The sequence below is a fragment of the Calidris pugnax genome, unplaced genomic scaffold, assembly GCF_001431845.1.
Source record: "Calidris pugnax isolate Ruff unplaced genomic scaffold, ASM143184v1 scaffold102, whole genome shotgun sequence".
Classification (NCBI taxonomy): Eukaryota; Metazoa; Chordata; class Aves; order Charadriiformes; family Scolopacidae; genus Calidris; species Calidris pugnax.
Genome location: NW_015090846.1, coordinates 21,476 through 37,425, shown reverse-complemented (window position 1 = coordinate 37,425; position 15,950 = coordinate 21,476). Strand labels below are relative to the sequence as shown.

At 41.6% G+C, this 15,950-nt stretch overlaps 1 protein-coding gene across 2 annotated transcripts in view; it reads right to left on the bottom strand.

Moving 5' to 3' along the window:
- Positions 1–15,950, bottom strand: part of SET (SET nuclear proto-oncogene) — a 33,948-nt gene that overhangs the window by 17,301 nt on the left and 697 nt on the right. The gene's annotated exons all lie outside the window — the stretch shown is intronic.

Below are 15,950 nucleotides of genomic sequence, written 5' to 3'. Positions count from 1 at the left end.
CCCCCCCCCCCCCGCCCCGTGTGGAGCCGCGGTCAGTGACAGGGTCGGTCCCTCGCCTCGCGTAGGGGTGGGCACGGTCACCCAGGGGAAATAGGGGGGTCAGGGTGGCATTTGGGACCACCAGCACCAAATGGGTCTGAAATGGCTCCTCGCTTTTGAGGAGAAGGATTTGGGGGTCCTGGTGGATAGTAAACTATCCATGAGCCAGCAGTGTGCTCTTGTCACCAAGAGGCCAGTGGGATCCTGGGCTGCGTAGGGAAGAGTGTGGCCAGGAGGTGGAGGGAGGTCATTCTCCCTGCTCTGCACTGGGGTGGCCACAACTGGAATCCTGCGTCCAGTTCTGGGCTCCCCAGTTCAAGAGAGGCAGGGAACTGCTGGAGAGAGTCCAGCGTAGGGCAACAGAGATGCTGGAGGGATTGGAGCATCTCCCTGATGAGGAAAGGCTGAGAGAGCTGGGACTCTTTAGCCTGGAGAAGAGAAGGCTGAGGGGAGACCTTATTCATGCTGACAAGTATCTAAAGGGTGGTTTGAGGGAGGATGGAGCCAGACTCTTTCCAGTGGTTCCCAGTGACAGGACGAGGGGCAACGGGCACAAGTTGGAACATGGGAAGTTCCACTCAAATATGAGGGAGGAAGAACTTATTTCCAGTGAGGGTGGCAGAGCCCTGGCAGAGGCTGCCCAGGGAGGGTGTGGAGTCCCCTTCTCTGGAGATCTTCAAGATCCACCTGGATGCTCCTGAGTGATGTGCAACCCTGCTTTGGCAGGGGAGTTGGACTGGATGGTCTCTAGAAGGTCCCTTCCAACTCTGACAATTCTGTGATTCCTTGAAATGGCAGCCATCCCGAGCAGCCCCACATCCTGAGGTGGCCCCTGCGGACCAGCCCCAGCGCCTCCTGTCCGTGACAGGCTGCATGAGGCGAGGTTGCATTTCCACCCTGCCCTGCTCAGGGGACATGGCGACCCCCATGTCACTGCACTGCTTCCCTTGGCTGGAACATGACCCAATGCACTAACTTCAGACATTACATTTTAAGGGCACAGAGGCCCTGTCAGTCATACCCAGCCCACTCGGTTAATGTGGCAGCACAACTCTAGAAGGTCATTGAGCCCAGCCATTTGCCAGCACACCTGCCACTGCACCAAGAGCAAGCAGACTTTAAATAACCCTTTTTGTCCCTTTCGTGTCCACCTGTCATGGAAGAGCTCATTGCAGCTTCACAGCTACAGCAAGCTCTGTTTCGCTCTTAAAGTAACAGCTGAGCCACTCTTTTCTAACAAAACAGCGTATTATTCACAGATGAATATTATGATATAGATCAGGCTAAAAACCGAGTACAACTTTAATGAAGTAAGAACTTGCCTTTTGTGTTTGCTTTCCAGTCACACAATATTACCATCATCTCCCTGCTTGCTTCCTTTTTTTGTCTCTTCAAGTTGCCCTTCCAATGGACTTATTCAACAAGGCCTGGATTAGTTCCTGTCTCCGCAGAGGTCTTAACTATAGTTTTCTGATTCCTGCTCCCACCTGTTGCTTTCAAATCCCAATTGCTTTTTCTTTTGTATTCCCAGCTGTCACTTCCCACCAGCTATGTCCTTGCTTCTATTGCCACCCACAACTGCTGCCGCATGTCCACAATTTGTATTGTGCTTCCCCGTGCAAACAGCAGAGGAGGAGCTGCCATCCGTTCGTCCTTTGCTTTCACATACAGCAATGAGCTCTCTTAACTGCTAGGCACAAAAGGTAAGGAAAGCATTGCAAGTTTATAAATGCAAGATTATAAAATCCTTCCCAAGAGGGATGTCTCAAGGCCTTCCTGAAGCCCATCACAGTGAGGATAACTTCCCTCATACACTGTCTGCATCTCCCAAGATCAATTAATAATGGATATCTTCATATTCAGACAAGGTAAGCTCATTTGTCTGGCTTGGTTTTCTTCCTTCTGTAGCCCTTGAGTCTCTCTACTACGCAGTTGTATCTATCTGCTTGACTTTTCCCCCTCATTTTCTCACCTGTAATTTACTATTATATTGTCTTTCTTTAGATTAGCCTTTGAAGATCCACAATTTGAAAATATGGGCCATATGTTTGAAAGCCAGTTCCAAGCAGGAACACGATGATCCCTGTGGCATCTGCCTGCTCCCTACTAGAATCCCTTGTTGAGTCTATAAATTACTAGGTGTTCCTGAAGTACATGATTAAGGTGTTCCACTGATGTATCTAAAGTCAAGTAATCCTGAATTTTATCTGCTGTACTGTTAAAAACATTTCCACGATCTCTTTATCCTACCCTAAAACTAGCTATTATACCAAAAAAGTATATATATGTATACACAAAAAGAGTATACATTAATTATATATTAATATTAAAAGAACCGCTTTAAAAATGTATTTAATTTTGAGACTAAATACAAACCTATGCTTTCATCCAAAAAGAGAAAACAGAGAGTTGAATTATTTTTTTTTTTGGAGGAAGTAGTGTTCTTTCACATAGTTACTTTCCTTTCTTTGTTTGCTTTCTTCGATTTAGTGCTGGTGATGTGCTGTTCCCAGCTTCCTAATAAGCCTTTTGTCTTAACTCTTCCTCAGTTCTTTTCCTGTTAGAAAAGTTATGTTAGCACCAGCACTTCTTCTCCAATTATACATCCTTTCACTCCAACTGACCAGGTACAATTGTGTTAGCAGCCTTTCTTTTCTGCTTTTCAAAAGAGAGACTCTCTTATACAGTACAACAGTGGTCTAACTTCAGGGTTCGTTTCACAAAAGGTCGCAAAACAATAGGTGCTTACATGCTTCTGGGACTTGGCTCAAAGAATTTGACAACAATTCACAGGATGATGCCCTCTCTGCACTTTCCTCCTGCTTTACAGAGAAATGAAGAAGTAAAATTAAGCCACTGAGTTAGAGTAGCTTTGAGCCCTAGGAAGGGTGAGAGGAGAGCACCCAGTGGCTTTTGCAGCTGAATTGATTTACTGTTTGTTCTTGCTGAATGGTTAACATGCATGCTCAGGAGGAACATGACTCAAATATTTGTGAAAAAGCAAGTAGCTATGCAACTCTCAGCTTGGTCTGAAACTGTTCCTCTGTGTGGGTACCCCAAGCCCCATGTAGTTTCGTTACAAAGGAAGGAAAATGGCATCTAGGTGGTATAAAGCCTTGCTGGTACACGAGTTACCTGCTGTTACTTTCAGAAATTACATGTGATGCTTAGACCTACTAAGGAACTGTGTTTACTATTCCTGACACTATAACAAAAAAATAATAATTACTTAGAGGTTTAATTGATAAACACTATTCCTGACACTATAACAAAAAAATAATTACTTAGACGTTTAATTGATAAATATTCAGTTACCTCCCGTCACTTCTTTCTAATGTTTTTCATTATCTGTAACTAACCTCTAAGGCAGTTTTAGTCCCTGAATAACTGTTGAGCAGTTAAAACGTACAGTTCTAATCCTATGATATAGGGGTGTGTGTGTGTATGTATTTAGAGTAGATTATATCCTCCTCCTTTCATCTTCTATGACCTTTCTCAGCTCTGATTACATCAAGTATAATAGAATAGTAACATGTTTTCCTGAACTATACTGTCCAAGTAGCTATGCTGCCTGTATCACAAATAGTTCTTTTCCCTCCATATATCAGTGTTAGTATTCCTGCTTTTGTTTGAACTTCAAGTTGCACAGTTCAAGTTGCAAAACTATACTGTATGTGGCATCTTTCAAACTCAGTGCGCGAGTACTCTGGTGTTGACAAATAAGGGAGTTAGGTCTTTGCAGCCTTCCAGATGGCAATGACTTTGTCAGATGAATGAAGAAACTTGTGTTAGTTTTCCTGTATGTATATTTGGATGTATGGGGGGTTTGGCAGTAGCTAATGGAGATTAATGGTCTTACAATTTACATAGAGGGTAGCAGTAACTGCACATTTTTCTCAAGAATTGATTAAAGAGAGCTTCTTTGTAAAGATAATCTCATATTTGCTCCTTGATGTAAAAGTTCAGATCTCCTAATATTTCTTTCCTTAGTGAGGTACATTACTGCAAGACAGAGACATAATTGGTAATCATGCTTAGTTTCTGGAATGTCAAGTCAGCTGTAAATTTTAAACACGAACGCCCAATTTGGCAAGTGAAATCAGAAAATGTGCTAAATCCTCTCAAATACAATGTAATGATGTGTGAAAAAGTAAAAGAGTACATTTCCTTCTAAGTATTTCTGCAGTGCAAAATGGGCATACATAAAATCATGCAAGTCAATATAATTAATAGCAACTTACGTTTTTATAGCCTTCCATCCCAAAGAATCTCACAGCCTTTACAGAAATTATTGTAGAGAAATATAAAACAAGGATCATTTTACCACTGCTGAAATGCAACCAACTGCTTAACAATTGTACATCTATGCTGGGAGCCTGATCTTCCACAAAGAACTTGCAGACTTGGGCTCTGTATTAGGAACAAAGATCCCCCTTGGAGTGCAAGACAAAATTTTGTTTTGAGTATGTGAAAGCTTTTAAATTACTGAGTACACCAGCGAGTTGAAGGCTGCCCAACATCTCAAGCACACATAAGCTTGTACTTGATAGTAAAGTCTGACTAGCATATCAGTGCTTGCTCTGAGCAGCAGGCAGAGCCACACCGGCTGGTTTGCTGCGTGTAATCAGTTTGACAGCCCCCAGGAATCGCCGAGTCTCCATGACCCTAGAAAGACAGTTTGGCACATATATTAAACAGTCAAATGCCTCCCCTCCAACTGTTTATCCAGCTCCACTACTCACAGTCCTTCCCAGTCGAGCGCTCACATTAGAACTGAATGGTTAGATAATGACGGAAGAATCTTCCACGTGTCCTCACAGTTGTTGCAGTTTAAACCCTGGGATGAAAATATTTCTGGGCTGATAACTGCCTTTGAAGCAGGATGGTGGTTCAGTAACACAGACGACAGGGAGTGACTAATAGTGTGCAGTTGAATAAATCAAGTGAATCTATTTGGATATTTTTTTTTCATTTCTTTTTTACACAGACGACAGGGAGTGACTAATAGTGTGTAGTTGAATAAATCAAGTGAATCTATTTGGATTTTTTTAAAATTTCTTTTTGGTAAGGTTCCCATTAGGCATAGTTGCTAAACCTCATAATTTTTAATTTTTTTTTTCCCTATGCCAATGTTTTTAACTTACCAGAGCACTTGCTTGTCACCTATGAAGAGCTGAATGGTCCTGTTACATTTGTGCTCGTTCTCGGGTACTAGAGACAAAGAGACAGTCAAAATATTCTTAAAAATCTTAAATAAAATTAAAAGTCAATAAAACCTAAGACACTTCTCAACATGAGACATAAGCTTTTCAGGTACGTGGGTGGTTAAGAAGGTTTTGCTCATATTTTTCACATAAGGTGTACAGTCGGAAATTTTGTAGGGAACTGAACTGACCTGTGCCTTCCAGAGTATCAGGGAAAGTTGTTTATTGGAAAATTCTCTTGGAAGTTACACTGCATTGTGAAACTAAGAGTCCTTGCCCAAAACCACATTTGATTGGAGAAGTTTCCTGCCCTTCTTGACTTTCATTCAGATTTTATATCTATCTCAGACATTGATGTTGTCCTGTTCCTTGGCTTAGATGGTGCCCTGTGGGTGTTAACGTCTGATAAAGTGTGGCAACTGACACATACTAGATGCTGTTTTAAATCCAGAACTACTGAATTGCAGTCTCTAAAACCAAAAAATGTTTAAATATCAACTTGTCCAGATATGCTACTACTGCTTCCAGATGTGAATATCCATCTCTTGCCCGAGGAGTTCACAGCCCAAGATAGGATCTGAAATGTGCAAAAGTTTTGTTTGAAAACATGTATTGGCGTATGCAAACGTGTCTCTTCACTATCTGCAACACCTGTGGGGTGTTACAAAGGCAGCTATTTAGATTTCATTGGTGCATTCACACTAGTCAATGTTCAAAAGCTATCTGCAGGGATACAAAATTGTTAGTTTTGCAGGACAATATTAGAGCCAATCTATCCTGCACTGAGGCAATGGAAGACTTTCAGCCAAGCTTAACAGAGCTACGCTGTCACAGAAAATGTCTGAAAAATAAGACGTTTATTTCAAATCTGGTGGTTAAATTATATATATTGTGGTTGGCTTTGTTTTTACGTTTGAGGCTTTATTTTACTACATAAACTTCTGGGTAATGAAAGCTCTAAACAGAAGTTGTTGAAAAATCTGACCACTTAAAAGAAGTATTCCTGAGTGGAATGATCAATCCCAAATAAAATCTGACCACTTAAAAGAAGTATTCCTGGGTGGAATGATCAATCACAAAGATACTTTCAAGTTTAATACTACAGTATTAATGTTGGCTGTTATTCTAGAATAGCTGTGCCAACCAGATTTTTATGTAGAAGGCCCTGAAATAATTCATAGGGGAAGTAGCTACCAGTCTTCGATTTCCTTCGGTGGTGCTCTGTCTAAAGAAAGGCTACAATTTCTTCACAGCTAGGGCAGAAGCTCTGGTGATAGATAGAGTCTTTCTAATGAGACACAATAGAGATAGATAAAAATTCCTGGAAGTTACAGTATTATAATTTTATATGAATGCTGAATGGAAGTTTTAGGATAACTAAGCAGCAGGGGTAGAGCACTGTTGAGGACTAGGAAAAACCATACTCTGTGGGTTCTCCTGCAAGGAGACTTCCAGACGATCCTCTCCCTCCTCTCCACTCATGGGAAAATTAAGAGGGAGCCAACATTTCTACAAAGACAATTTATAAACCTTTGTTTTCCAGGATTGTATCTCTGGCCAATTCCTGAAACTATTCTTTACCATCTCCTCAGTCCTATGGCAGGAAAATGCTTGCTGAATCCTAAACAAAGTTGAGTAACGCTTTGAGATTTGGTCCCTCAGGAATAGCAGTAGAGACTAACATTTTACATTATGTGTATTCCATCCATTGTCTTATTACCAAGCGGCAGCTGGTTTTGTGGGAATCATTAAAAACTTCCCTTGTTATGGAGAGTGCTATCGATATCTGAACTCTCATGGGGAGTAACCTCTGTTTCTATCCAGAAAATACCAGATTAGAATAAACACATGCAACGTTGCTCAGCGAAGAGCGAGTACGTTATTTACAATTCTATAGTTTCAAGTTGGCATTATTCAAACATTTGCAGTGTGTCTTGAGTCTTGTGTAGGAGTATAGTGACAGAAAAGGTGAAACAAAAGAGAGGAAAATATGTAGGGATCTGTCATATACAGTTCTTGCTGTAATAATACATTGTACACATTATTCCTTTTATCTGAGAATGTCAAAGCTCATTTAAAAAAATCTCATTAAATATAAAGAGATCTGTGAGGAAAGTAATTCTTTTATTGGTAGGTTAACTGAATACCGGAGTTATTCAGAGTTATTCCTCATTAAAGCTGGAGACAGAACTCAGGAATAGAACTAGTCTCCAACTTCGGCTACATAAAATGCTGCACGAGTTGCCAACAATGAAGATCTGCAAGTGGAATTTGGTTAATTGTGTCAGTCTGTAGGAACGCTTATTATTTTTTGGTATTACAATAGCTCTGAATCCTGAGAGTTCTATGATCCCTTCACGCAAGGTGCTATCTGAACACAAAGAAAAGAGGTGGTTCTGGCCTGGAAGAATGTAAAGTCTTTCGGGACATAGTTTGATGAACTATTTTTTGGTAGAAGTTCCTATTTATGCGTTCCTCCCCATGCATTCCTCCCCTCTTCCCCTTCACACTGGCCCTGAATTGTGCCAGTGCTGGGTTTTTTGTGTAACCCCATGTTAAATTGAATCAGGAAACTGATTTCAATTAGAAATAGTCCCCATAAAACCATTTATTTTTAACTCAGACTAGTACTCTGATCTGGTTCCCTGGTGCGGATGCATGAAAAATGTTACAAGAAAGAGGGTCCCTTCAAGGCAAGAATGAACAAGAAAAGGGTAAGGAAGAGGTTGCCTAAGTCTTGCTTGCTTAGAAGTGTTTGTCAAACTGTGCCCTTAACCTAACCATGCCAAAGTTGCAACTGTAACTGGTGAGGAAAAGCAGCAAAATTTAAATAAGTTTTGTTTAAATTAACACAAGCAAGTGGAATAAATAAATAAATAAATAAATAGCAGATCTGCCACCTCAGGTGATACTGTAAAAGATTTCAGAGCAGAATTTGAGACCATTGACAAAAAGTCATCCTTCCTCTTTTGGATTCCAAAATGCCTCTCAGAAGCACACAAAGGAAATAACCTTTAAACTCTGTGTTTGTTTTTGCAGTGGTATGACTGGAAAATAATTTCATCTGCTTTTACAAAAGAGAGGGGGGAGAATGTAAAATAAGTAAAGACCATTTCCCTCCCACCACAGTAGTACATCTATTATCTGACTCACCACTTCTGGGATTCCTTCTGGCAGCACTGGTTTTATTGCACTGAAAATTCAAGCATGTGAAAATATTCCCTGTTTTCAGGTTACTTTGTTTAGTGTTTCGTTCAGGTCAGTATTCCTTCCTTTAGAGGTTTGGAACTCAACATTCAGGGAGTGCTGGATATTGCTGTTCTTAAGCCTTGTGAGAAGGACCAGCACAGTGGAAAGGAAGGGGGGAGGGAAGAGAAGGGAGAAATGAAAGGGGAGGAGAGTCCATATCTGAAGAGAGACTCCAGACTAGAGAAATTTTACTGACATCCATTCAGTATCCAGCAGGGTCTCCTTCAAGGGCTTTTGCTGAGATCCAAAGGCCCTTGCAATTCACAGAGGCATTTACATGCAACGTTGCCCTCTGGGAGCCAAGGTATAACTGTACTCCTGGATAATAATAACAAAGAATACTACCAGACTCCTATTGAAATGTCAACCAGGCACTACTGTTGTAGACAGTAACAAAGAGATGCTAATATAATTAATTATGAAGCCTCAGTACCCTCATTAACACATCTTTAGTGCCTAGATCTTTGAAAATCAGCTGTATAAAGTGACTGTCAGAGTTAATTCCTCATAAATTGCCTCCTGTCACATCCCAGAAGTGCAGCAAGTTCTCTCAGGCCTTGTTGATGCTAAGAAATTCGGGGGCCTTTTTTTTTTTTTTTAGTACTGATGCAGTTATACTGCTGTTATTAAAGATATAAGCCTTGTTGAATGTTAAAAAATTGGGGGCCTTTTTTTTTTTTTTAGTACTGATGCAGTTATACTGCTGTTATTAAAGATATAAGCTGTTGCATAAGCAGGAGTTTTTTGGGCTAGAATAGAGCAAAATAAAAATGCCTTTAGTAAACCCAGCTTCCCCAGTTGGTAGCATAAATAGGATAAGTTTCAGTCAATTAAAGGGAAAACTAAGTACAAAAGAAAAAAACAGGAATGAAAGGTGTCACATAATTTGGCATTAAAATGTTTCTGAACCTTTATTTTTTTTTTAAATCTGAGGATTGCAGCTGGTTTCTAGCTCTCCCTCCTCCTAATGCCTTTACGACAGCATTTCAGCTCCAGGCCTCATTCCAGGGCAGCCTCCCTCCCCACCACTCCCGCTTACAAATATATATTTCAATAGACTTAGGCTACATGGAGTTCCAAAACCAGCATGTAATTGGTGCAATTGTCTTTTACACTTCGCCACAGAGCGCCACATTCATGCCTTCTCAAGCCCTGTTTTGTCCTATTCCCACTCTTTTTTTTTTTTTTAAGTGAGACCAGCATCAATACTTGTGTTGGGAACCCTACATAAGCACTAAAGAAAAAAGTTACACCAAGTGGCTATATTGGTGGTTCATTCAGTTATTTCTAAGTACCAGACTATCTGGTACTATCCTGTCATTCTCCTAAAAGATAAAGGTGCCGTCTTTTAGAGGCGATAAAAAGGAAGTGATCATTACAAATCACTTGGCACTTTCTGCAGCAGTCGAAACGCTCACCCTGACAGATCCAATTTGTCTGTACAAGATACTCTGCTTCCCTTTATCTTCCACGTGCTTTTGAGAAGATGATCATCTTTTTGCAGTGCATAATTCTGTAAGGTTATCTCTTCTGTGTGTTTGTATGATGTGCTCCAGGATCCTTTTTATATGTGGGATAACAGACCAAATCAAAATGGGGTGGTTTTATTTGTCATTTTGGAAGCGGCTTTCACACCAAGTGTAAGATGATTTTGCAGGTCTCGCTAAACTGACCATATGCAAACTCTCTAAATTGGGGTGAAATTTGTATCAATAAAAGGAGTCCTTGGCAAATCTCTTTCCTACCATATTAGCTAACCTGATAGGAACATTATTTTATTGTCCACTCTTAAATTACATACCTGTACCCCAGTAAAGGTACAATGTATTCATTGATCATTCAGTGTTCATAGAAACCACATAGAAGAAATGAAAGTAGCATGCTTGAAATTAAATAAAAATATATATTTCTGAAGAGTGATCAAGAACTATCATGCAAATTCTGCCTGCTTGCTTTAGGCAAGTACAAATCCGATGGTACTGAGTGGAATGACTTATTTCTGGATGTCCTTTTTTGAAACAACACTTCTGCAAAGGATGGGCAATTGTATTCAGATGAATAATACCTGTCCTTTTTGAGGCAGCCAGAGCTGCTTTATATATATCAATTGAAATTCCAGCAAGTGTAGGCATAGCATGAGTTGATGACATGATGCACAAAACAGATAACTAATTTTTAGCCATACGTGGTTACGGAGTATGGGATTAATTTCAGGGATTTCTCAGTGTTTTCTTCCACCTTGTCAGCACTGCAAAGGGTCAGCTACCTTTTAAGAGTGGCGTGCCAGATTGTACTTTTATTTCCGAGATGAGCTGCTGGGCACGCTGGTACAAACTCAGCAGGAACTGGAGGCTGCTGAGTCTGAAGGGAGAGAGACGCTGCCAATCACCCTGCTGACAGCATCGAGCCTCTGTCCAAGGCAGAGGCTCCCAGCTGCCACCCCGAGCTTGGAGCACCAGGAACGGGGATCCTGAGCCCATCACAGATGCCTCTTTCGATATGCCCTGGCTCCTGGCCCTGTGCCACCTCTCACTTGCCATTCAGAACCCACCGCGCCGTGTCTTTGCGCCCCGGTGGTGGCAGCTTGCTGACACCCACAACAAAGCAAGCTTTCCCCCTGCTCCTTCCCATTCTGGTTACAATTGACCAAAATCTCTGTCTTATTATCAACGTAGGAATGAATATGGGATAGGCAATACCTGTACGGTGGAAGACATCATACCCATAATATCTAATAGGAACACCCCCAAACTCTTCATTCTACAAAGCATAATAGAGCTATGATTTTAATGGAGATGGATTATTTGTATAACATATTGTGTCTTTAGGTGTAACAGAGCTTCAGAAACGAGGCAACATGTTTTCTGCCTGAACTGGAAATAGAGGTTTCAAAGCAAAAAGGACAGAGAATTTGCAGGGACATTGGGGAGGGGGACAGGGAAAAGGAGGTCAGAAATGAGAGAAAAATGTGTGAGCCCTTTACAAATGGCACTGGAGAAGCAAGAGCTGGAAATTCACACAGCTTGAGGAAACACCAAGTCCACGCAAGGACCCGAACCCTCATTAAGCTACTGAGCTTAATTGGTTGGCTACACGGATGCTGTTCTCCACACAGAGCAGTCGTGGTGACCTTTCTTTCCTTCAGCTTTGGTGAGTGTGTGAATACCTGATGTTTTAAAATCACAGATCTCTTAACAAAAAGAAATAAGATGTGTACATTAGCAACACATCCACAAAATGTGTATCAGATATGGCTGAAACACCGCTTTGCAATTTTAGGAACTTTCTGCCATAAATTCCCAGCATGATCCAGTGAGTCATCTAACCCTTAAGCCTGAGGTTTTTCCTGTCAAAAGATGGCACCAGCAGGTATCTACCTTGGCAAAGGTGAAATAAATGCTTGTGGTATATTCCGAGTATGAGATGAGAGGGGTATCACCGCCAGCACTGCAGATAAACAGACCTCAGTCAACTCATTGCCCCAAGAGGGCTTGCATTTGAACTCCAAAATCACCAGCTACAATAGCACAAGAGGGTTCTGCTGTCGATAAAAAAACTAGGAAGGAAACTACACCAAACTATTGATGAAACTAAAGATATCTCCTTGTAAATAATGCTGCAGATAGAGAAAATTTCCAGTAATTTTCCTTTGGGTAATGCCTCAATTATTTTTCTCTGAGGATATTTCCATTTAACCTAAACCTCTGAGCCTCAGGTGAGACCAGCTTCTAGATCAGTAGAGCCAACCACCTCACTCTAAAGCAAATGACACTCAAGGCCTAGTTCAAAGCTAAACAGTATAGGAGTAACTGATCAGGTATTGTCTGTACCCAAATAACAAGCACAAAATGTATTAATTCAGGGGCAGTGCAGTCAAGTACCCAGCCCTCATCCAAACCAGATCTGTCCTGCCAGGCAATAGAGGGCACAGATTTGAAATGAAGAGTCAAGGAAACAGAATTCGGTCTTGCTGGTTCTGCTCACTGAGGAGACAAGTAGGTTCTGGAGTGACAGTTCTTTGATACAAACCCCTTATATTTAAAGAGTTTTGGCTGCATTTTGGTTTTTAATAAATGAGACTGCAGTAAGTTCTGTTGCTCAGAGTTCATAGCCATCAATCAGTAGAAGGCAATGACTTTGATCCCCTCTTGCTGCCAGTCTAAGCCCCAAGAGCTCTCTCCCGTGGCCAGACACTCTGCCCTTGTTTGAACTACGTATGTTGTTTTCTTCATCCTTACTTGCATCTGTTTGGGGTGGAGGGAATGGGGAGGTGTAAAATGGGAAGGCTCAGTGAAGCCTCTCTATTTTTGGGTAGAGACTGCTGTTTCAGCTCTCTGGAGTGTCAGCAGAACTCACTTGTTTCATTTATCACAAATAAAGGGCAGCTACTGCACCCACTAGTGGGTGAATTTTACCTAGATTCAGCTTCGAGCATTTGTTTTGCTCCAGGTCCTAGAAATCATCCCCCCGATATGCACACTTCTTGTTATAGCTCATTCTTTTTTTTTTCCTGGTAATTTCTCCCCCAGTGCTGCTTCTCACACTGCTCTCTCTTTACCTCAGTCTTCTCTTGTTCTTGGTTTCTGATGCTGATTTGTGCTACTGTGTGAAAGTGAAAACTTATTACTACTTTGTCTCATGAAACATAATGAAGAAAAAACACAGATCGGCACTGAATGATAATAGTCACTTTAGAGAGACTTAGTGGCCTCGGGCTACTAACAGCCCTCCCCCAGTTATCCCTGATTTTACCTTATTTCTAATGTAGTGTTACTACGTCAAGCCAAAAATCTGTACGTATCTGATACTGCCGTGCCAGAAAGAAAAAACAAAGTACGATTTATTGAAATACTGTTGATATATGGAAACGTCAGCAAATCAGAGCTACTGGAATAAAGAGGGATGAAACTGCAATTTCTTAGAACAGTCATCTTTTGGAGCTGTTTGCTCCTTTTTCATCCTCAGGGAAGGAAAAGTCCAGACATGCACCACGATACAGGGAATATGTACTACGTTTGCAGGAACCTCGCATATTACTTGCTGAAAAACATGTTGATTTATTTTTGGTGTTTCACATATGCAAATTCCAGTTTTCTTATCTCACTTTGCCATCTCATAAAACACAAACTTTTCTCCATAAATTCCCTCTGACAAGTTATTTAAAGTTTTTAAATTGCAGTTTGCGCTTAGCGATTTTTTTTTTATGATGCAGACTGTATATAAATTCACACTTGCAATATTTACTCTACTTCCAAACAGTAATATTCCTTGGCAGTTCTAATCATACCAATTAAAGATAATTTAGTGATGACTTAAGATGATCTATTTATAGATGATAAATATTAAACATCAAGAACCTCTTAAAAAACACTCTGCTATTGGGTTCAAATATTTAGTATCAGTTATTCAACATAAAGTAAATTGAGAGAAAAAATCCCCCTACTTCCTGCATTTAACTATTTGCAGTAGAAAAACTTATCTAACAATGCTTACTTTATGTACTTTTAATAGGGTTGTTGAATTTGAATAGAAAATATATCTTTCCCTTATTAAGGGACAGATTATCTTGTCACCATTTTGCATCTTCAAGCGGGACAATCTGCTGATCTTTAAAAAAAATAAGCATTTCTGAGTAAGTGCTGTACTAGGATGTCACCAATAACAGCAGCAGAGCACTGGCTTATGATATAGCAGTCGAGTTCTCGAATGAATGCACTGAGGCAGAACACCAAGTATTTCTTCCAAAGGAGGAACTGGAATCCTGCTGGGACAAAACCAGTACATTGTTTCCAATACTCGTATTTAAAGCTGCTTTGTGAATGGATGTTTAAAACAAGGTGGAAACAAAGCTGGATGAGAAATAAAGTCATCTCAAACCCACAGCTACAGACACCCGGTTGAAAATCTAAAGAGTTCTAGAGCTGCGACTTTTGAGATGATTCATGTGTGTTAAAATTGGTAGAAAAGGACAGCAGAGTATACTTAGTCATTAAGTATTGTAATGCACATCCTGATACGCGATTCCTGATAGAAAATAAGCCATACAACAAAAAAAGGACATTAAAAAAATACCCTTCATGGTCAAGCCAGTGGTCAATCTAGTCCATACAGCAGTGACCAAAAGAGAGGTGCCAGGGTCCTGCCTGCAACCACTATGGACTATGAAAGTGGTGAGACTCAGCCTGTCTCTAAAAAAGCTATCATCTCCTGACACTGTTAGAGCTTCCACGGGTACCGGCAACCTCCCACTGCAGGAGATGCTGAACTTGAACTCTGGAAATTCAGATTATGCTGATAATATGCTGATAATCAGAAATGCTGATCAGAGAGACACCTCAGGGGTAACAGCACTATCAGTGCAACCCAAGAACACATTTATGTTCTCAGCTGTACTACAGAGCATCACGAAAGTCCACACAAGCCAGGGGAAGAACCACAGCAGATACACAGTGCAGGATTTGAAATCCAGAGGCTTCAGTTCCATCGGGATTTGTTTTCCTCGCTTTTGAAGGAGGTGCCACTGAACCTCTTTCTGCACTGGTTTTACTACCTGTAACAGTTCTTTATCGTGAGTTCTAGGGAACTTTACTTCATTATTATTTGTGAAGTACTTTAAGTCCCTCAGCAGAGCTGCTGCACTCGGCTCTGACACAAACAGACTCACAAGCGCTGAAGCGGTGCTATGTCCGTTCTCACAAGTGCCCACCCCGTGTGCTGTAATCTGGATTTTCACATGCAGCCCAGGCTCCTTCCCAGCAGCAGGAATAACTCCGCTGAAGTCCTTGCATCTGTGCCTGCTGATGCCAGCACTAAATTTAGCCTGTGCGTTCATCGTTAAGTCGTTCCAGTGGAGTTACAATTAGAAAAAACCCTTTAAGTAATTGCTCCCAACAGGTACGACTGTGCTGAAGGAAGCGGCGACACCAGTAAACGCGGCACCACTGTTATCCAGCTGCAGCCACAACAACGGCACCCGGTGAGCTCAGGGCAAGATTAAACAGCAATTCACCCACAGCACAACCGACCATCCTTCCCTCATCCACACCAACAAACGTAAAAAGTGAGGAAAAAAACCCCACACACCAGGCTTTTTCTGAAGTCGACTCCCCTACCCCATCTCCTCAACAAGCGCACGCCACACTCTAACCAAATCGCCGTACTTAAAAATCACGTTTCTAGCGTTATAAAGAATTCCTGCTCCGAGGGCTGCGGAGCGGAGCCCAGGCCCGTTTCCCAGCTGCAGCCAGGAGCGGCTCCGCAGGGGATGCAGCTCGCACCGCTCGGCGCTGCGGGAGTTTTGCGCCGCCAGTCGCCGAATATCGCATTTCTCCCCAAACATCCTTTTTCTCACAATGCGGCCCACCCTTCCTTTCCTTTCCTTTCCCTTCCCCTCCCCTCCGCGCCGCCCGACACCTCGCCCCTCAACCCACCCACCCCCCGCCGCCATCTTAACTCCTG